The sequence below is a fragment of the Apteryx rowi genome, unplaced genomic scaffold (genome assembly GCF_003343035.1).
Source record: "Apteryx rowi isolate R43461 unplaced genomic scaffold, aptRow1 scaffold_327, whole genome shotgun sequence".
NCBI lineage: Eukaryota > Metazoa > Chordata > Aves > Apterygiformes > Apterygidae > Apteryx > Apteryx rowi.
The window spans coordinates 559,742-582,479 of NW_020449719.1; the positions used below are offsets into that span (position 1 = coordinate 559,742).

The 22,738-nt window shown below is 38.5% G+C and overlaps 1 long non-coding RNA gene across 2 annotated transcripts; it reads left to right on the top strand.

Moving 5' to 3' along the window:
• Nucleotides 1-9: 9 nt before the first annotated feature.
• On the top strand, nucleotides 10-6,418 carry LOC112968854. 2 transcript variants are annotated; one of them, XR_003254475.1, is made up of 4 exons: nucleotides 10-724; nucleotides 5,207-5,376; nucleotides 5,821-5,900; nucleotides 6,344-6,418. It is a non-coding gene; the product is annotated as an uncharacterized LOC112968854 (long non-coding RNA). The 2 variants fall into 2 exon arrangements; XR_003254474.1 differs by having other exon boundaries at nucleotides 5,207-5,253.
• Nucleotides 6,419-22,738: the final 16,320 nt, after the last annotated feature.

The window sequence follows — 22,738 nt, forward strand, 5'->3', positions numbered from 1 at the left end:
GCCGCCGGGGCCACCGCGGGCTGCCCGGAGGAGGCTGCGCCGGGGCCTCCCGCCGCCCTCCCCGGGCGAAGCTGGGCTCTCCCTCCTAGGCCCGGCTGTTGCTGCTGCTTCTGGAGACCAAGGTGGAAACCAAGGGATGACGAACACCATCGTGCTAAGCCATGTTCAGGCATGTTTGTAACACAGGCCCCAAACCCCAGTTTCTGCTTTCCATATACAAGTATACACTGATTATTGACCGAGTAATAAGTAGTTCAGTGACACGCGGTGTGTGATTTAGAAACTAACCGAAGATTTGTTGCTTCCTTTTAATCAGAGAGGCCCATACCTCTGCTGTAGCATTTGTAGGACTTTGCCACCTGAAAAGATAGAAAGTTAGCGAGTGAGTCACTGTGAGCAGTTCATAAATTGGTGGTAATATTTCTTCCTCCTTGGCAGTTCAAAGCCAAATAATTATCAGGTCTAACCTTAGACAATAAAGAGTTTTACTGTAGTAGTAAACTTAAAACGTGGCATAGTTTTAAGATTTTAAGTTAAGCATAAACTTTTCCTTTGAAATACCTGAGTTTTGCAGGAGTAGTACTATAGTAGTACTATCCGTTGATGGCTGTAGGTAGTTGGGTCTGAACTGCAATAGGTGGCTTTTCCAGTCATTGACGTTTATGGAATCAACCTTATGCTGTTGTTAGAAGCTTCATTTTTTTCTGCACTCCAAGCCCAGAAGGTAAGATTAAATATATGCACATGCATTGTGTAATCCAACAGTATGTATCTATTCACCACTGATACCTGTTCATTCATAGGAAATTATTAATGTCGCTCAAAGGATGTCCTTTAACAGTGTTTATAACAGCTGTTAATCATCATCCAAGAAGTTGCTATGTTGACAAAAAGAAAATAATTTGTACTCCCAAAGTACTATGCACTTCTTTATTTGATCACTTTGTACCAAACCACTCTTTTTTCAAGATTACACAACTACTGAAAAAAAGCCTAGTTATCTCACTGGAATTACCGTGTCAGATCAGGCCTATGTAGTTTCCTGTTTCCAGAGTCAGTCACTGTCAAAGTCACCATCTTCAGAGAAGGTAAAAGCAACTTCCTGTTAAGGCAGGTATGAGATAATTGCACTTTACAGTTCAGCTCTTCCTAATTCCTAGTGGTTTCCAGTTGCTTTGATCCTTGAGGCACCATCATAGTTTGCTAGCACTAGCTGTTATATGGCTAATAAAATGTCCAGATTTATGAATATCAAATCATTTTTTCAATCTTATTAATCTTTTGATCTGAAGATTTCACTGACATCTTGTGAAAATGAGTTTCGTTATTTACAGTTACCAGATCTTCTAGGTCTGGAATCTTGATTAAAAAAAAAACACAGTTTGTCATTTCATACATAAAGCCAGCTTATCTGTAAAAATAAAAATAATTTAGTACTAGAGGTGGTTATCTGATTGTGTGAGTAATATGCACAGTTTGAGATCCTCTTCTTCCAATAGCACCTGTCTTTACCCTGCTTGACCTGCACTGGTTATCCCGGCACTTATTTCTCTCTGTTTATCTCCCTTCCTTATTAGCCCTGCAAACAGCTCAGGCATTTGCCTGATCTGAAGATGCCTTGGAAGGAAAGAAGTAGCATGTCATAGGTTACCTTAAGACTTGTTTTTAAAGAACAGCATCTTTAGGAGACATGAAAATTGTGTATGGTTTGGCCCTATGAAAAATACAATTTATACTGCAGTACAATCAAGGTTGGAAGTTGTAAATCCAGAAGAAACTATCCAGACTTCAACAAACTGAAAAGATGCGAGCAGCTTGAGGAAAGGAGCTGCCTTTACAGCTGTGTGCGAGCTATAAAGATAAATGCTCCTTTCTTCTGTTTCCTCCTATTGCTCTTCTGAAGCAAGATCCTTGTAGCTCTTTTCCTGTCTCTGCTTAACATAACTTTTTGCTCCTTTTGCTTACGAGCTCTCAATGTTTCCAGAAACAGCATAATTCATCAGATATTCAAAGAAGCGAAGGGAAGACAAACACTTTTTTTTTTCTCTCTCTTTTGTGGAGCAGTTAAAACCTTACTGCTCTGCTTGTCACCCAAGGACAGCTTTTGGAAAAAGAGTGCCACAGCCAGTGCCATTAGGCGGAAAAGCAGGCGGGCAAGACAGCATTTAGAAAAAAAGAAGGGTAGTATTGTTCAAGTCAACAGTAAAAAGCTTTGATGCATACATGTATTCAGCTACTATGACAAAATTGGTAGGAGTATGGAAGGGGAAAATAACCCTGGAAGTTACTTTGCCTTTTTGCTTGTGCTGTTCACCAGAATTTGGCAATATGCACCTCTGTTGATTCTTTTTTTATTTGAGGCACAAGGTATTTAAATGCCAAGAACGCTCATATGTAAGGAGTATATCTAAGTGCATTTTGTAGTGGCCTCATTTAACAGCATGTACTTGAAGACTATTTGCTGGAAATATCTCATTTTGTTTTATTCTAATTAAAAGGAAATCAAACTGATGTGCAGGGTTTCAGTGCTGGTTTCAGTAATGATATCTACTGAACACAGGCTCAGATCTTTTTGTTTCTTCTTTCTGCAAGAAAATAAAGGTTCACATTTATCTTTATTAAAAAAAAAAAAAGCACATGTGAAACATTATTTTCTCCCAGTGTTTTCACACTTGAATTGTGAGAAGGAGAAAGGGTTGGTTCCACCACCAAAGATTCCTGTAAATAGGTGTAATATCACCTAGGTCAAAGTTTTAGGGTAACCAGCAAGCTGATACAGTGTAGTCAGTCAATACAACCTTGATTTTTTTAAAAAAAGAATGAAATATAAAACTTATTATAAACATAGTTAACCTCAATTTATCTTTGGTTAACAATTATAAAAACTGCATCAAGCATCAGTATTCTTTCCAGTTCTGAGAGTATATTCAGAGTTGTCTAGAGTCCAAACAAACTTTAGCATCTACTATGTTACTTTTGCTGACTCATCTGTCTGTGGTATTTTCTGATGCTCTCTGGTTTACCGAATAGAAGAGATGTTAAAACACTGCAGCTCAAGGGTCTCTTCCTAAGAAAACAAACTAGATTCCTCTACAGCAGCGTAGTTGTGCTCAATAACAAAGATCTTTTAGGGAAAGAGTTTGTGCAGGAAATGTGTAGATACCGAACAACCTCTGCAAAGGCCAATTACCCAGTCTTCGTTACTCTAGACTTTTTGTCTGTAAATGCCCTCTGTTGGTACCACTTGTAGCAGCAATTATTGCAGTACACCTGTGTGAGTTAAGGCACCATCTTGGATAATTAGACATTAAAGTCCATGGCAACAGACATCCCATCTCCTTTAAAGTTCATCCCATTTCTATTACAAAAAAAAAATTCTTCTACTGTAACTATAAGCCAGGTACTATTTCCTTTTCATATTTTCTTCAAATAGTTTTGTACATTGTCTTTTATTTTTTCTCCAGTAACATCTGTACATACTTTGATTACACTTCCTGCTGCTATAAACTATCCAAAAATTTTTCCATGTGCAGAGTTTTGGGTTTTTTTGGAAAAGTTCATATGACTTTATAGCCTGCTCTTTGCATATTAATCTACATTTGAAGAGTTGTTAGGGGAAAAGTTGTTAAAAAACCTGTACGCTATATGATATGAATGCTATTCAAGAGTTTAATTCCATAATGGAACATACAGTTTATTGATTAATGAAATAACTTACTTCTATTACAAAAAACAGTTCTTTAGCATAATACTATTTTAATGGAAGGAATATTTTGTTCCCTAGGTAACTGTTTCAAGCAATATAACCCTCAGCTACAGCCCTTAACATGTTCTTCCTAGGTTATGTGAAAGACAAATATTATGTATACATCAGTAGAATATAGGAAGGGTATCAAACAGATTTGTAGTAGTGATACACAGGCTATTTAAGCTTATTAATCTTAATATCTATAAGTATAGATACTCACTATTAATTCTTTTCTAAGTATCTTTTCTTAAACCTTAGATCTTGAGGAACTAACTTTCCTGCAGTTTTCTGAGCAGCCTGTTCTTTACTGTTTCTCTCCCCTTCTCTTAGGTGCTTTCTTCTTTAATACATGCAATTGCAACCATTTCCACTCTTTTCCTTCTTGAATTACTCACATCAGTATAATTGGAAATAGTAGCCTTTTATTATGACCAGSTGCTAACTACCTACCCATCATCTAGGGTGTTGAATTACTTTTAAGTAAGCAGCGGCTTTCTTAGTATATTTTAATAGTTCCTCTGAAAGATCTAGTGATGTTGGAGTAGACAGGCCTTCTTTGCCAGTATTAATTCCATAGTATTTTTAGGCTACACATATCAAATGTAGGGGTTTTTTATTGTTTTGTATTTTTTTGGCTCCTTTTCTGGTGGAACAAGTGATTTTTTTCATAGTTACTGCAGTATGTTAAAATTTCCATTAGGTATTGTTAATTGTTTATATTCATCTTCTTCAAATAAATGCTTTATTGATTTATTTTCTTTGATTTCTGTTTCAGTAAACTGTGGTTTCTTTACTATATTCTAGTAAATGAGTTTTTTGTTGTGTAGAGAGCTTTTTAAAAAAACTTGTCTTCATGATAGTATGGACTAGAAATAGCTAGTCTAGTATAAAAGCTGAAAGCAGTCTGGTTGTAGCAGTATAGGGCTCTACATAGGCTTATCAATTACAGTGAAGAGCTTTTTGAAGATCCCTGTAAGGTGTGCTCTGCTATTGTGTAGATGTATCCCAAGAAAGTAAAGTAGGTCTTGTGCTGATATGAACTCCTATAGTACTCTTGATTCCTTTATCAGTATGGCAATTTTATACTAGCTGGTAAATTTGTATTTGTAATTTTTTGAACTGCTGAGATGTAAATTCCATGGTTAACTACATGAAACCTCTGTCTCTTCCTATATCTGTTTCACCATTAAACTTTATTTTGAATATTTTAAATCTCTTCTATTTTAATGTCCGTATTTATTTGACTTACTGGAAAGAGAACTTATAATACCTTTTCTCTGTTTCTGGCAAAGTGACCTTTGCAGTAATGAAGTGCTTGGTCCTCTTGAAAAACTTGTGATGTTCAATAATTTCTTTACGTTTGAGAAMAAAATAATTCAATTTTAAGGTGATAACTTAATGATGGTTTTGTATGTTCTTTTTCCGAGTTTTAAATTCTGTTCATTTCTGCTCTTTAAGTAGAGAAGAAGGAAGGAGAAAAACTGACTAAACAAAGCCTTAAAAAGGTAAATGCTACGCTGAGTTTCTACTATTTGTTCAAGAAGCTGCATCCTTCTGAAACTAAGTGAATATGATTAAGGCACTATTGGCATACATTAGAGGCRTTTTATTGCATAAAGCAGGAATATGTGAGTATATATTTTAGTCATTTAGGTACTGTTTTCCTTTCCTGTATTATCTGAACATATCCTACTTAATATTTTTGTTGTTTTTTTATATTTTTGCCTCTAAGGAAAAATAACTCATTTCTGTAACCTGTTATGTTCACATGAAGCAAAAGCAAGTTAGAGCGTCTTTGTTTTTTAGCCACGGTGCGATGATTGTGATAGTCCCAATATGGATGTTGCCTAAGTGGTAAAAAATGTAAAAGTTTTCTCTTTTCTTTCACACAAGCTTGAGTGTGCATGTCTCATTGTTCTGGAATCAAGCTTCCCAGAACTTTCTTTCCTGTAAAAATTGAGTGAAGTGGTCATACATCCCATTCCATGGCTACCCCTTCCCTTCCTTGCCATGGGAATCCAGCTCTGCATAATCACTGCTTCTAATGCTCGCTTTCCTTCATGCCTTCCCAGCCACACTGCAGAAGCCTGCTGCAGCGTGTGCCACAAAGTGACCTGTATCAGAGACATGAATCAGACCAGTTGCCTTGAAGGTGAGTTAGTTCAACACAGAATTGCATAAACTATAAGACCAACATTCAGGATTCAGGAATTTCTGTGGCTGATCCAATTAGATAATCTTGGGTTATGTGCTATGCTGAAGGCTTAGGTTAAAAATACTTGCTTTAGAACAGACGAAAAAAGCTAAGGTTTGATGAAAACTAATTTTTCTTCCATGGATTGTTGTCTTCTACATCTCCACCTCTGTTACATAGCACAGATTATACAACTGTCACATTTTATAAAGACAATAAGGGTGTAGCTTAATTTTTGAAAGAGATTAGCAGATCTCACAAACAGGGCATAAATTTAGCAGCCATTTGTGAAGGCATTTTGTTCTTAATGATTTTTGTGTATGCATGCTAGATGCATCACATTAGGGCAAAATCTTTTGAGCTACACTGATATAACGGAAACATCTCTATTTCTCTCTTAGATCTCCATATAGGAATCCTCCATTAAGATGCTATGGCAAATGCTGCTGGTAACTTCATTGGTCTACAGTCTAAGGCAAGCATAAGTTATTGGAGTTGTGTGTAGCAGAATAAAAGCAGTAGATGCTCCAGGATGCATCCTATAATGTGTACTGTTTGTTGTTGCACTTAGCTTTAAAGCTTTTGAAGTTTTAGACCTACTGCATCAGGCCCAGCAGTAGTTTGAAGGACAGCAGTCTCAGTCTTTGCATCGTCTGACTATGGGCTCAATGACCCAAAGAAGCTCAAGGCACTAAGTCGTGTGTTTATGGAAAGAAACTCTGGTGCCTATGATATGAGGTAGAGACTCTGTTCTTGAAAAGACAGAGCTATAAAAATAAATGAAAAATCATGGCATCAGAAACCTTACAATGTTTTCAATATGGGAATACACAAAATTAATTATATCACCATAAAGTAATAATAGTACTACTCAACCTAAGAATATTTTAACAGTGAATGTTAACTGTAGCCTAAGAAGAATTCGGGCCTCCAGTCCCTCATTAACATTTGAGATCTCTTCTACTCTGAACAAAATGGTGGTTATACTTTCAACTCACTTGAATGCACTGCAGGCCTCTTAACTCCCTCCTTTCCCCAGATTCATAGCCTGATCCATAAGACAATCCTCTGTCTGACACGGACACAATTTTCAATGTCCATCTTTCAAGGATAATGTTTGGATCTGATCTTCAGAGGTACATAAAGGATCTCCTTTCACACGTAGGAGAACTAAAATTATTACTACTCATTCATGGTCTCAGGAACAAATGAATGCAAATGGGCAAGTGTCCTCACAATTGGGCAGTTAGGAAGGTGGATAGGAAACTTGCATTCTTATTTCCCTTTTAAAAGCCTTGCTCAGTTCCAGCAGTAGAATGGGTTTCCTAGTTTAGGATCTTTCCTGTAGTTTATCTCCTCGTGTGTAGGAGCATATGACATTCTCTGTCACTGTGCTTAGCAGTGCCTTTGGCTAGCTCACAAGGCTCCCTGCTCAGCCTATGCAGCTTTTTTTGAATYATGACCCTGAAATGTTTGACTGTACTCATGTGCTTTGTTGATGAACAAAGCTGATTTCCTGAGTTTGGTTCCTGAAAGATGAATGTTACAGTCCTTCTCTTGCAGCTATCTATACAGCACTGGTGGAGTATGACAGTGGAGAAGCTGAGATAATTGTCAGAGTGGAGAAAAGCAGAAAGCTGAGGAGATGCTGATACTGATGACATAGTCCAGCTGAGAAGAAATCAAAAGTTTAAATTATTCCCTATCAATTTACAGTGAGTGATAACATATTTCACAAGTTAATTAGCTGACTCATTCTTGGATTTGTTTTTTTAAGCTGATAATGTAAAGCCGGTTGAAGGAAGGGTGTCACATTCTTGTTTGTTTGTTTGTTTTCCCCACACACACACTAAGAGGGAAATAGTTTTTCCTCCAGTTCTGTTCTTTCCAGTTCTCTGGTCTGTTCTTTCCAATTCTTTCTGCTTTTGCCTTTCTACTTTCTCAGAAAAAAGCACATGTAACAAATGCACTTAATAACCCCAAATAATTCAAGTCCTGTTATATTATTTCCTTGAAGGGCATGTTATGAATAAGCGTTTACTTATTTTATATGTGATTTTTGTTGCTAATGCTGGAATCTCTAGGGGCAGGTCTGCACTATAATTCTGAGCAAGTGAATTCACAATGTTGCAGTCTTTTCTTCTAATATTTTTCTCTTATTATTTAGAGGAAAAAATAGAGAATTTAACCACAGCTTACTAAAATAAACTTGTAATGTTCCTGATTGATTAATATTTTTGCTGCCTTGCAAAATTAAGCATCAGTTTAAAAAAAGAAGTATGAAGAGGAAAAGTATGCATGTGAAATACAAATCAGAGTTGAACACCCACTTTTCCTGTCTGTGTAGCATAGGAAATGTCATTCAGTCGAACAGTACAACATTTTCCATTTGAGCACGTAAAATCTGAGTTCATAATACAGACTAGCATAACTGTACCTGCCTTGGGAACACTCCCTGTCAATAACCTCCATGGAATTTAAAAAATGTGGAAAGCAAGTGTCACTTGAGGAAAATAGCTTGTGCATTTATCATTCCCACATTCATTCTTCTGTGTCATTGATTTTTACACTTTTTTTTTCCCCCTAAATACCCAGAGTGCTATCAGAAACATTAAACAAATGAGAGAAAATCCTCCTCCCTTCTTTTTTTTTCTTGGGGGGGGGAGAGGGGGGAGGGAACTGGAGTCAGGCCTCAGTTGTCCTGATGGGGCCAGATTTTCACATCTGGGTCTTGTGATTACCAGGGTCAATATCTCAAAGCTATTACTGCTTGCCTTTCATATCATTCCTTCACCTTCTTTTCCCCATATACTGTCCTGTTTTGTTGCCTTATCTCCTTCTTCTGTATCTGGGTAGTTGGAAAGGTCATAAAAGCTTGCTCTTGCTGTTTGCTGAGAGCTCTAGACAGGAACCAGCAAAGGGATTCACCGTGTCCTTAATTTCAAGCACCCCTAGCTATATCTAATACCATGGAGCCGGGGAGGAGACCCCATTGAGATAAGGCTCGCATGGAGACCACTCTCCCACTCTCCTGTAAAGTGATTTTTGTGATTAGAAATCATAGGCCCTGGAGCTGAGAGGGCACTGCATTGCACTGCAATGGGCTCTCCTATCTGGGCAGCTGGGAGACTGGAATGGTGGCATGTGCTGCAGGGTGAACCAGTCTTGCGGAACAGATGCAGCCTCTGTAGTCTGGCTGAAGTCAGGAGGGATCATTTATCTCCTTCAGCTGAATGTTTAAGGCACCATATACTCAAGTAAAACTTGGCTTGTACTGATATATCCTTTTGTGAAGTTATTTCAGAGAGTAGGGAAGAGTCAATAAATTGTTGAGAATATTAAGAATAAAAAAAAACTTTTCAATAAACCATCATGATTTCTGAAAATATCATCTATTTTGGAAGAGCAGTGAGAACTTGTAAGGTGGGTAAAGGCCCAGATACTACTGGAATTTATGTTTGGACATACAAATAGTCTGTAAAAATCTGTGTGTGTTTAAGCTTCTGTAGGAAGCCAAGGCCAAGACTTGGAAGAAGGTAAAACTATGTAGTGGTATCTGATGTGGAAGAGGGATCAAAGAAATATATATATTGATCAGGTCTTCTCATCGCTACTGTCTATGCTGTACCTCATCTCTTGTGCAAAAGCAGGTTAAACCCTAAAGATTAATATGGTTTGTGGTGCTTCAGTTCTGGTTTTGTTGTGTGCAGTGGCAGCCTTCAGCATTTTAAAACCAGTTAAGAAAGTGGAACTCATCATGTTGAAATACTTTGATCAAATCTCAGAGGAGAGATAAAGCCTATGGAATTGTCTAGGACATTTTTATTATATATTTTATTATACACTGTCCCCAGTTCTAGTTGACTTCTATTTATGGATATGCCGGAGAGAATCTTTTTAGAGGTACAAAATGCTAAAAAAAATTTAACTTTTTTCTCTCTGCTTATTACTAAGAACTAACTGCCTGCAGACTTCTGTCTTTTGAGTCACAAATACATATTTGCCACCTCATTCCCCTCCTTCCAGATGCATCTTGCTAGCATGGGTTCCTATAGAAGACTGCTATGTAGTCGTGCAGTAGGAGCAACTGTAGCCTATAGGTCTGATGAACATTAGCAGAAAAGCAAAGAAAGCTGCACTTAGCCTGTGTGAATATTCTGTGAGTGAGTAGGACGATGTGGAATTAGCTGTCCTTTTATAATTAGACTAGCTAAGTCCTACGAAGTGTTACAGCCTTTATGTTAAAGGACAGTACATGCAAAATGAGTTTTGTGTAAATATTCAAAGAGGATTTTTCACATTTTGAGAAAAAGCAGTGATTGTTTAGTGATGCCAACAGAGAGCTTAAGAGCTGACATTCTTGTTTCTTTTCCTGATTTGTGATCTTGCAAATATAAGACTCTCTTCTGTCTCTTTCCATAGCCCTATAGGTGGAATGACACCCTTGACACTATCAAAATTTGGTTTTCCTGCTACAAAGCTCCAATTTTTTTTAACAAACTAAAATGTTCAGGGTGAGACCCTTGGATACARCCATTCTCAATGCAGTGGATGACCTGAGCAGACCACAGGTGCCATAAAAGGGAACCATTTCTGTCTCCCTGATTACAGAACCCAGAACACTCTGTTTCAGCCTTTTCAGGTTAAGTTAGCACAGCTGTAAAACTGACCAAAGCTTTATTGCATCATCCTCCCAGAGGCTGTGCAGTTAGCAGAGCGTGCAGCACACTGAGCCTCAGCTGTGTGTGGTTGCATTCCAGTGCTAGGGGGACTGAGCAGCACAAAACTGACAACACCAGAAAAATCAGATGTTCAGAACGTGTTATTTCTTTGACATAACAAAAAAACAGAACTAAAAACATTGATTTCTAGAGATTTCACTTCACACAAAAGAGTCATCAAGTATCATCTTAAATCAGCTACTCTCCAAGATAGCTGCCTGGCCCACTTTTACTTCCTCTTTTGTGTTGCAGGAGACAGCACTGAGATGAAGCAGGTAGAAGCTCTTCCTTACTGTCTTAAGCTGTGCTTAAGCACAGCTGAAAGTTTTCTGAAACACCTTCAAATCCACAGTATTCTTCTCTGCTGCATTAGCTCTACTTACCAGCCTTACAGTTCACTTTCTAAATCTGACTAATGAGAAGGAAAATAGAGCCTTGCTTATCTATTTGTCTTACAGGAATGAATTTTAAGCTTCAGAAATAAGGCTGGGCAGGAAAGAAGGCGACAGCAGTGTGAAGCAGCAGAAAAACATGCATCAGAGCTGACAAGTTCTGTTCTGGCCCAATGCTTTTGCAGTGAACTTTTTAACTCTACGCAATAGGATTTAAAGAAAACATCAGCTCAGCGCACCAATTCTACTGTTTTATTGTCAGACTCTAATGACTAACTTGGCAAAAGCTGAATGTCTTGTTTGTGCTGTTCTTGCACAGGCCTCTACATTGCTATTTACAAATAATACTTTATATAACTTTAAATCAGACTCTTGAGGATACTCACATGTCTGGCAGAATTTATTTGTTTAGAAAATTAATGGTATTGTAGCCTACTGTCTGCTCGCTTAGCATATTCCCAGTTCCTGTAAGATTCCAGGTATGTTTAATTACCATAGTAATTCACAGTATAACATAAACTGCCTTTTCCCTGGTTAGCAGCATTTCTTCAGTGAGTCCTTTTAATAATGATATCGAAGCATTTTACAGGTATAAAAAGTATAACTTGTACATACAGGTATAAAAAGTATAACTTAAACACAAAACTGATCTGATACATGAAATCTGTTATGCAGCTAATACCACTTAAGATCAGAAAACCAGAAGTTTAAGTTTACATCCTTGTTCAAATGTTCTAGCTTACCATATGGGAAGGTAAAAATCAGCGCTTGTTCGTGGCTGGGCAAATTCTCAGGCATCTGGCTTGTTTTACTCAGCAGCTTTAGTTTTGGGTGGAGCTATTTAAGAGCTAAAAAACACTGCCTCAACAGAGAATGGAAGTGAAGAAGAAAATCATTAACTACACATCCTCAGAGTATATTCTTTCAGAAGCTGAGGTAGGACTTTTTTTCAAGGAGAAGCTGATGTGTTTGTGTATGAATATGTATGCACAGCTTTGAGCTGTGAAACACTGCTGGTCATGTCTCCATGCCTGTTTTCAAGAAAAAAAAATACATTCATTTGTGTTGCTGTCCTCATACACTATTTGGGAAAGGTCTCAGAAATGCCTGCTCTTGCTGAAGAAGTCAAGAGGAATAGCAGTGGACTGAAATCTGATCTCCGGACTGAGAAGAGGCTGCAGTTGCTTTTCCATAGAAAGGTGCTCTCTGCTAACAAAGACCCAGCACAACTTATTTCCCCACTGTAATCACTGTACTGGTGATCCAGCAAGTGAACATTAGATGCTATATTTAGTTACTTTTTTTGCCAAAATGCAACTACAACTGTCTAGCCTGTATGTTAAAAAGGATGCAACCAATGGCCTGCTCAGTTACTTCCACTTCTTAGAAGACACTGAGAAAAGAGGAACAGGTCCTGCATCAGACCCAGTATCTGAGCAACAGGATCTCTGGGAAGCTATAACATAGACCCCTCTATAGGGCCTGCCTCAGCACAGCTCTGTGGTTCATTTTAAGTGATTTCCTGTTTGAAATCTTCAGCTGATTTCGGCAGTAGCAACCTATTTTAAAGGAAAACAGTCACTTGGGTAAGGCACATGCACTGTGCCAGAAAGATCTTGTACAAATTACATTCTCCACCCTCAGATAAAGGAAACCGTCAGCAACGGTTTCAGCAACAGAACAAAGACGCCTGTGACTCATGAAACAGTTTAATGGGATTTTACTAGCATGGCTAGTTTGAGTTGACTATAAAGGATAAAAGATGCCTCAGACCATACCTGGTGAATTAAGCAAATGCTGGGTTCAGCTGTGGTTATGCTTGCCATTCATATTTGGAAGCTGTTTTCTGTTGGAATATATCATGTCTGTGTTTTTCTTCATAAAATCTTTTTCAGCTTAGCCAATAGCTGAGGGCCAAAAAGAAAGCATGCACACACACACAAGCCGTGGGTTATATTTTAATAGGGATCCCTACTGCTTATCGTTGCTGCTTTATGTAATTGTCTGGAAAAGGTCAGCACAGTTTATGCTGTGTTTCCCATTGAAGCTGAAAACCTTTTTTTTTTTCCACTGGACTTGTAATCCTTTGGCTAAATACAATATGAAAAGGGAATTGTAGAACAAAATGAGGGTATTCCAGCCTCAAGCGATTGCACCTTTATTCTTAAATTGTTGTGAATCTAACAAAGCTAGTCCCAAATAACTGTTGGCTTTAAAATGTATAGTGTAGAGATAAAATATGATCAGATCTTTAGCTCTAAGGTCAGTCCAGTGGTGGCTGGTTGATTCGTTTCTGTATCTCTATAATAAATTCAGTGCTATAATATCTATAATTTTGATTTTGCTTTCTATAGCACTTACGCAAATAGTCATCTTCAGCATGACTTTTTATCTTGATTATACTTCCCTAATTACTTTTATAGGCTTAACATAGAATTTAAAGTATTTGTTTTGCTTTTAACTTTGCACAGTTGTTCAAAGCAGCTGGCTGGTTGCTTAAATACATCTCAGAAGAGGATAGGACTGAGGGAGGAAGTTAATTCCTGCTGTTGGCTGAATGTGGTTGGCCTCTGCTGTCGTGAGGAAGATCAGGAAGGGAAAGGGCATTGGATACTGTGGTACCAGAGAGTGGTTCACAGAGAGTGAAGAAGGGGAGAGCTGTGTAGCTACTTGAACAGTGTGACACCTGGGTACCTTAAATTTTGTCTTGTCCAGCGTAAAGCATGCAGAGAAAGATTATCTCAAAAAATCAACACATCAGTGGAAAAGTTTAGGCAGCAACTCTTATAACTATTCTGAAGTCCGCTGTGTGACATGAAATGGGATTTCTGTCCCTCATAAAGGGGTCTTAGTCCAGAATGACAGATACCCAAATGCATAAGGAAATGCGTAGTAGAGCACTTAGAGTAAGGGGAAGGAATCCTTGAGGAGCAGTCTGTTAGCACAAGCCCTGTCAGAGGAACAGGACCGCCCTATACCAAAATGAAGAACCACTAGCGAGCAGAACCACCTCAGTGAACAGCTGAAAGAGGTCTAATAGTTCAGTCCCCAGAATCTGGTGATGTTTCTCCATAGAAAGCCAGCAAGACCATCAGAACTGTGCGGCTATGAATAATGTTATATAAACAGTGTTCCTGGGAAAAATAGCTGATTTCTGTGTTTCAAATTATGATAATGGCACTGAAAAGTTCTTGCTAGGCTTGCTGTCTGTTTGGAAAAGCAGATATGCACAACAGAAACATAGCTGAACTGACATGAAAACATGCACTTGATAAGCAAAGGAATCAACTTCTCAGACCCACTTTACTTGCAGATGTTTCTTCTCAAACAGATGAAAAAGTTTCCATCAGCAGTCTGCCAGGCTGTGTTTCTATCATGGGAGCCTGAGAGCAATTCTTGCCTCTCGACTTCGGATATAGTGCTTAGCAGCATCCCAGCATTGAGTCAGGTGAAGACCCAAGTGCACAACATATGTACTGGAAACTTAGGCATATGAGAGAGTCACAGCATTTTCCAGGAGGTCCCATGATCAGGATGACTGGGAACCAAGACATGCTATGGTTCTGCTTTGGAGCATGTGAAACACTGTGTATAAACATAGTCATGGATTCCCAACAACTACAGGCATGGTTATTATGCAAGGAATCCATCCACACAAGTAAGGAGAAAATAATATCCAGGAGACATGATTTTTAATTGCAGAGGCAGCCATAAGGAGTGCCTTTTGACACACCTTTTGTTGATCTCATGAAATATTCATAAAAGCATATAAATAGTAGGCTGTAACCAAAGCAAGAGGTTTCATTTCTAAAAGCAGCATTTTCTCAATCAAGGGAGATGCATGCTAGATTTACTCATAGCTGGAGAAACTGTAAGAGAGCTGTCCCATGAGGATTAATCTAGGAGTAAGGTCTTTATATCAATGGGAACTATGTATTTGTTTTGTTTTGGTTTTTTTTTCCTATTTGCAGCTGTGTTTTGCCACAAAATGAGTACAATAAAATAGGTTAATTAYCCATATTGCAACTGTGTTTTGCAATGAGTAAGGTTTACTGGGAACAGGATACCTGTGTGTACATTAGTTTAATTTAGAGAATAACGAGCCTATAAATAGGGCAGGCGATTATACTCTCCCTTTGCCTTCTTTGAGGTTTGTCTTACAATAATCAAGCATTTGCATGTATGCTGTCTACAGAGGTGCAAAGGGCAGGTTAAAGTCCATAACGCCAGCTGCTGCAGTTGTGAAGAAAAATACCTTTCAGCACGTGTTAGATAGGACCGTTGTAGATAGCACAGGATTACAGAGATAATCACATGCCCCATGCTGGAGGGGCTGGTTGTCGTACCAACGCCAGAACATGCAGAAAAACATAGGAAGCTAAAGTTTCGGTGTTGGCAGGAGAGTGCAGACTAGAGTTTGACCTGCAGAGTTTTCTTGGGAAAACAGGAGACAAAAAGAGAGGTCTTCATTGAGGGTGCAACTACAGAAGAAGGTTGGCTCCTCTGGTCTTTCTGTGCTAGGGGCAGTCACATAATGAAATGCAGAGGGCTCTTGGAGGTCAGGTAACACGTGCTGTGGTGATACCTTTGTGTGCCTCCTAGGTTTGTCCTCTGGTTTGGATAAGCTTGTGTCTCAGCAGAAGTGCTGGAAGGAAATATGGGCATAGAATGCAATTGTCTGTGTATAAGACAACAAGGCTGGACCCCGCATAAGCAATATTTGGTAGGGAGGATCTGAAATTAGTCATGACTCAAAAGTGTTTTTTTGTGTGGTATAAGCAGTTCATCTGTGATTACTAAGACAGCACCTACTAAGACAGTACTTCAACTGTCCTAAAACTGCCTGCTGGAGACCGAATGCTGCCTTTTGTCAAAAGATCAAATGCTAAATGAGAAAAAACAGCATGTCAAAAATTTCCCTCTGGAACTCGGTGAGGCAAGATAAAAATCAGGAAAAGGCAGTCCTGCCTAAAACGCTAGGGTGTGAGCGGCAAGTGTTAGTCATCAGTATTTTTTGTGTTCCTACTGTACGTTACAGCAGAAGCTGATTGTGTAAGGAGGCCAGATGCAGCTTTGGGGGAAGGGCATGGTGCTGTGCACAGCCACCCAGCTAGGCGTGGGACTTGAATTTTCTGACTGAGCACAGATTGAACTTGCTTCTCCCCCTTCTCATCCCCTCCTCCAGAGAGCCTTGCTCGGCAGTCAAGCAGCCTCAAAGCACGTGCTCTCCCAAAGGCAGGGAGGACCTAACTACTCATGTTTTTTCTGCATGCTCTGGATTTGGTAGAAGACTTCTGTCAAAAGTGACTATTCCCAGAATCCTAAGTGGTACTGACTAACATCTGCTGAACAGCACAATGCCAAATACTGTAGTTTATATTATTATTTTCTTGGATGGAGATTTGCTCCTTATACAACTGTATGACTTTAATTTTGTTTCAATGTGAATCTTCTAGAGGCTTTTAACTAGTAGAAAACTGGAGTACTACATCACTTGACTTGATTCTGACTTACCAGCGGTGAGAATGGCTGCTAAGCTTTTGCTGGGTTTTGATTTATTTATGCTTAGAGGCTAGAACCGCAGCTAACTGGAATTCATGGATGGTCTGTTTAAGATGGGATACTCAGTGAAGCCCAGATAAATGAGGCTGGCTCAGAGAGTCTCACCAGGGTGAAGGTGCTCTTTCGTTCCCTACTGCAGAATTTATGAGTGACAAAGCCCTAGCTCCTATGACACCCTTGGTTTGCAAAACATTTTGACTATCAAAGTCCCTAGTCATGCTGCAAGTAGCCACTCTATGAGGAGTGCTCAATACCCTTCAAAGACCAACATGGCTGCACTGCAGAAACTTCTATTTCCTTCCTTCCCAGACATTACCCAGATGACAAAATCAATTGATCACCACCTAATGGCATGGAGAAAGCACTTTTTTGGGGGGGGAGGGGGAAGGACGGGGGAGCAGGGAGGGTTAGAAAATTGTAATGGGTTTACAAAAACATCATAAACATCTGCATTCAGATATGGAGTTGGCTGTGTGCAAAAGGGATCTCTTGTCCAAAGGAGCCTTGGTTGTGTGATACAACCCTTCCTCTCTCAAACTAAGGCTGAGCTAGTTTTGTGTTTTTGTGAGGAACGTGCAGCACAGTATACAGAACACAGAACTGCAGCTTTTATATAAAACAATATTAAGTAACAACCTAGTTTTTTAGTGGCATTAACAATGGAAAAACATGGTGCTTGAGGCAAGACCAGACAATGGCAGCCTGTCTCTGCTAAGGTGGAATTGGACAGACCCTCTTTTAATTCATTGAAAATATAATATTATTATTGCCGGGCCTCCAGCTCTTTTATGCATGCATAGTTTTCTGTTGTGTAGATATTGCTGAGGCTACTGAAATACTGGGCTAAAAATTCATTTTGAAGCTACAAGCCTTCCGCAGATTTTCTGTACTAGCAGTACTGACTCCAAGCTTTTCTTGTCTCCTCCTCAGGACGATGTTTTTATAAAGTGATTCAAGGAGATGGGRTCCTAGGCATGGATTTATGTAAGTTTCTGTCTTTATCTGGCCCTAACCTATGAAATCCTGAAATATTTCTCTGTTTGGTTGTACAAATCAGGGGAAATCTAAGTCAAACATCCTGGGACCTGTTCCTTCTTCACCTCTTGCCAGTGTAATTAAGGAGAAAGCTAAGACAATAGTTACCAAATGAGAAGTGGAAAAAGTCTTGCCAAACAAGCATGTCTGTCTGTCTTTTGTTAGTGTGATCCAACTCACACAGATGTCTGGAGATCATTTCATTTCCTTCCTGCACTGAGAAAAAGGTTTTTGCAGTTAGAATATAGCTACGTTGTTTTAGACTTATGTTTAATTTCTGTGCAGGAAATTCATTCTAGAGRAAATAACATGGATGACATTTGCTAACTACTTAAGGAAAAAAGCAGAATAATAAAGTATAGTTAATCTCTTACTTTTTATGTCTTTTTTTGCATGTTACTTCAGTGCTGCTTCCAAAATCCTTCAAGAATGCGAAGCAAATATGATATGTTTGCTGTTTCTCATAGTCTCAGTGTCTTCCCCACCAGGCTGTAGAATGCCTGGCTGTAGATGGATGAGAAGCACATTTCAAGCCCTTGCAATGAAGCTGGCCACAAAACAGCCACGAATGCAAGCTGGAGAAGGGATATGGAGGTAAGTTCTGAGCTTTTAGCCTGGAGCACCAAGGGAGGGCTTCTGGCGCTCTGGCCTGTTTCTGTATTTCACATGAAGCAGTCACTGGGTAAAGTGCATAATGACTCTTGGGAATAGTTCTTATGCCTCTTCATGAAGCTGGCTATTAAAATACAATAGAAGTCTGTGTATTCAGATGGTAAATAGACCAGAACTATAAACAAACCTGTTGTAAAACTGGAGGAAACAACTAGCTTACAGTGATCCTACAGCTTTATTTGCATGCAAAAAGAAATATTTTTAAAAGAACCGATAGTGAGTTAATTTTTCTTGGTTACAGAATTCAAATTTCATTTCATTATATAGATATAAACACTGAAGAACTATTTAATAGTATGGTAGTGTATCTTAGAGAAACAGTTGGCTTTTAGCTATGAGGTAAAAAATTACAGCATGTTCTCAGGATGCAATAGTAAGCATTCCATAAATATTTACTACAAATGCATTGTTAACATTTGATTAATGTGAATGAACAAGAGACAAATGTTGGTTTGTTCTGTTTAATGTTGTTGTCTTTGTTCATTTATGTTACTTGGTTTTCTTAAGGGAAAAGGACACAAAGTGAGTTTAAGCAGTTTAGAGCAATGAAGTTATCCTTGCAGCTAGAACTGTTCTTTTTTTTTTTTTTTTTTTTTTCAGTAAAATATTAACGTGAATACTTTCACTAGATGAGTGGCAAATTAGATAGATGTCATTGTGGAAGAATTTCCATATGAATGTAATAAATGTGTTAAGTAAAGCAACCTGCAGTTTAACAGATGATGGTTTTCAAAAAGATTACTGTATTCCACTGCTAGATTGCTATGTATGACTGAAAGAACAAGATGAAGTTGGGGCAATACCAGATGCTAAATATGAAAAGTTTATTGGAAGGCTCAACAAATGTATCATTTACAATCACAGGCTTGCTGCTGAGGGACCAGCTACGTGGGTTTTGTATACATTCAGTGTTGAAGCACTGCAATACACAGAGTAGTACATTAGGGCAACATTAATCTAAGATATCAAGCATATATTCATTTGCAAATACCGAGTCCATAAACTCAGTCATTTCCTTTAGCCATAGCTAACCTCAATGAGCAATTAAGTTTACATAGCACAGAAATAAGTAATATTCATGAAAGTGGCTGTGTTAACCTGTTTGAGTAACTTTTCAAATTAGGAGAACTACTAGTGAAAATGCTGAAAGACACCGATGTGTGGTCTCAGGTTGTGACCTTTCATTCTGTGTGTTTTTTAGGGGGACTTGAGAATTTGAAATAGTTTCCTTGATTTTGAACAGGAGAAGAGGTAAAATATATTCATTAAAGATGATTAGCAAGCACAAAATCTTACTCATAGCTTCTTGACAACTGGTCACCGCTCCCTGCAAGCAGTTCATTCCTGAGGCTTGTGGTTCTGGCAGAGGGATTCTTCATTAATGTATCCTTGACATTCAGCCATTTTAGGAATTGAAAGCCCCTATCTAGAAAAATTTTGTGATAGGCTACGATTTCTATAAAAAGAAGGCAGAAAGACCTTCAGTTCATTATGTTTTCTCAGATACTGTTTTGGCACCTTCCATTTAATATGATCCCCAGAGATTCTGAATTCCAGTTTGTTGTAACTGGACTTACCTTTCTCTCTACTGCACGGTTTCTTTACTGAGCAGTATATTGAGCATGTTGCAACATTTTTTCATGAAAGGAAACATTGTTTTTTATTGTATATGAAAAAGATTTCCTTTCTATCGTCCTCCACAAGTAGATTGCAATCTCAAGTGTGCTTCATAGAGGCATTTGAGTTGAAAACAATTCTCCATGGTAAGTATCATCTTAAAAAATAAAATTTGAGGCAATGCTGGTAAAGTACATAAAGTCATCTGATCAATAAAAGAGGCTATTCTTCTTAGTTCTACAATGCTCAGAGCAAAAAGAAAATGATCAAAAGAGTTGCCCTAAAACCAGAGGTGCATGGTGGGCCACTGTTTCCATTTTGAGCAGACCTCTGAAGCCAGTGGCTTCAGGAACGTAATAGCCATTATGAAGGTATTTTAAAAAAGGTAAGGTATACTTACTTTAGCTTGCAGTATATGATTTCTCTTTTCTGTGCAACACGTAGTAAAATTGATCAACTGATGGCCTTACTGTATTTCTGCTCCACAATGCACAAGCTCTATAGGCAATCTACTCAGGACTTGTCAGTACATGGCTGCTTGGGAAGATGGTGGGTGAAAGTGTATGGCAATGTCTTAAGAGTTTTTTGAAATTCTCTGCCTTTCAAGTTCACAGAGAGGCAGAATCACCATGGAAGTGGGAGATGGTGGGCTTGCATGGTTTTAGGCATTCTTCACAGATCTCACTACCTCTTTAGAGGAAATATATGACCGTTCATAGATGCATAAGAAACTTAGTTTTGGGAGAGTTCTGAGAATGACGCATTCATATTGTTCACATTTGTCAATGACTTAACAAGATTAATAAAATGTCACCTTCCTATTGGCTCACATTATCTTTCTGAAGCGGGTATTTAAAGCAAATTCTAGTTGTTCTTTGTAATGCACCCAAGTCATTATTCGTGTAGACTAAATAAGAGCAAAGATCATGTGTGTGTGTGTGCACGCATGCGTGTGCACACATGCGCACATGTGCAGTCAGAGGGGGAAATGTGGGAGAATGATCGGCACATAGCAACAGAGTGCAATAGCTTTCCTTATGGTTTATGAGATGAAGTCCTTTAAAATTATAATGACATGTCTTATATTGAAAACATCTCTCATTCTGATCGTCAAACAAACATTGGATTGTAAAAAAGAAACTATAGTAGTGGCTTAGAATCATAAGGTTTTTTTTTTTTTTTTTTTTTATTGTATTCTGGACTTAGCTTTCATGGTTCATGTTTTCAATTGTTTTTCTGAAACCATGCCAATAAAGAATTACAATCACAAAAGAAACAAAAGATTCTCCCTTAATCACATGATTCTAGGAGCTGAAGCTTAGGGCAAAAAAAATATATAGGGATTTTTGAATTATTACAAATTATGTGTCCTATTGAAATGCCACTCTAGATGCCATAAAAAATTATGAGGAGTAGAATCAACAACCAACCACTGAGTTTCTCAGCTCAGACTTGAAATCTAGCAGCTGTTTTAGGGAGAGGTCACAGCTGATCTCAGCTACCGCCGTGACATTTTAAGGAGAGGATCACTTTGCTTCTTCCCGATATAGTTTAACCACTTCTAAAAAGGTATAGAAGAGAGAAAGGTTGATGAATTACTTTGAAATCTTAAAATGCTGATAATTATTCTTTGCTTTTCCCTTCCGGAAGCTTCAAATTTTTGCTTCTGTCATCTGCATTTCCAGCGCATAACTTTCAGTGATTCATGCCTACCTCCTGTTTGTCATGATTGTCAATTTTTCCCCCTTGTTTACATGCACCACACTCTGAAGTCTCTTGCTTGCTTGTAAAATAACAGCTGTTCTTATCCATTTAAATTCTCCATTAAGATCCTTCATACAGGAGACATTTGCTCCTCATGCAAGTAAGGTGGCAGACATGATACATCTAGGTTTTCAAAGGGAACAGTCCTGGGTTTGATTTCTTAGAACCAAATGAACAGTAAAACCCAGAGGTTGTTGGGTTAACTGTTTTTTGTTTCGGGTTGTTCTTTTTTCCAAAGAGCCCATGAAAGATTTGTTTTTGGTCTGCAGGAGTCAGTGCGGATAATTAATTTAGATGATTGTTATCCTCTGAGTTTTCTACAAGCATACCTTGTCATTTCTGAGGAGGTTGAAGGTTTTAGAAGTTCCCATGGTTGCTATGAATTACTTCATCTCACTTTTAGCATATTTCTTCTACACTATTGCCGGCTGCCAGTAGGCTTTGATGAAGGCTTCTGTTAGGTCCTAATCAACCAGATGCCATTGACATTGAAAATGGTTTTTTATGCCTTACTAAAGTAAAACTTATGTGACTTGACCAGGTTTCCTTGTGGAGGATTTTCACTAAGAACCAGTTTACTTATGGTAGATTATTTCCTACTCCTATTTATTTACAGACCTAGGGCATCTTGTCTTGTGCTCTCTCTAAAGGACTGTCTCTTCTTCCAGCTGTTTCCTCTTTTAAGATCTGAATGCCTACGTGGCCTTTTCTGACTTCAATTAAGGTTTTGGTTTTTTTTCAAATAGAACCCCTCTAGATTCATAGTACTTCAATTCATAGCTCCACAATACTGAGAAGAGAGATGGATCTACAAATATTCCTGCTTTCTCTGTAGCTCTGTTACAGGACCAATGTGTCACTTAGTGTTCTGTTGGCATTGTACTTGCAACTGCTCCCATCCATGATTACATTGTAGAGCTAAGTAACCTCTCAAGGCCTTTCAGTCTGAGTAGAGCACCAGGGCACATTGGGCAAAGGTGCATATTCCAGGTGAAAACAGTATTAATGGTCACTGGGTAATTACTTCTTAATG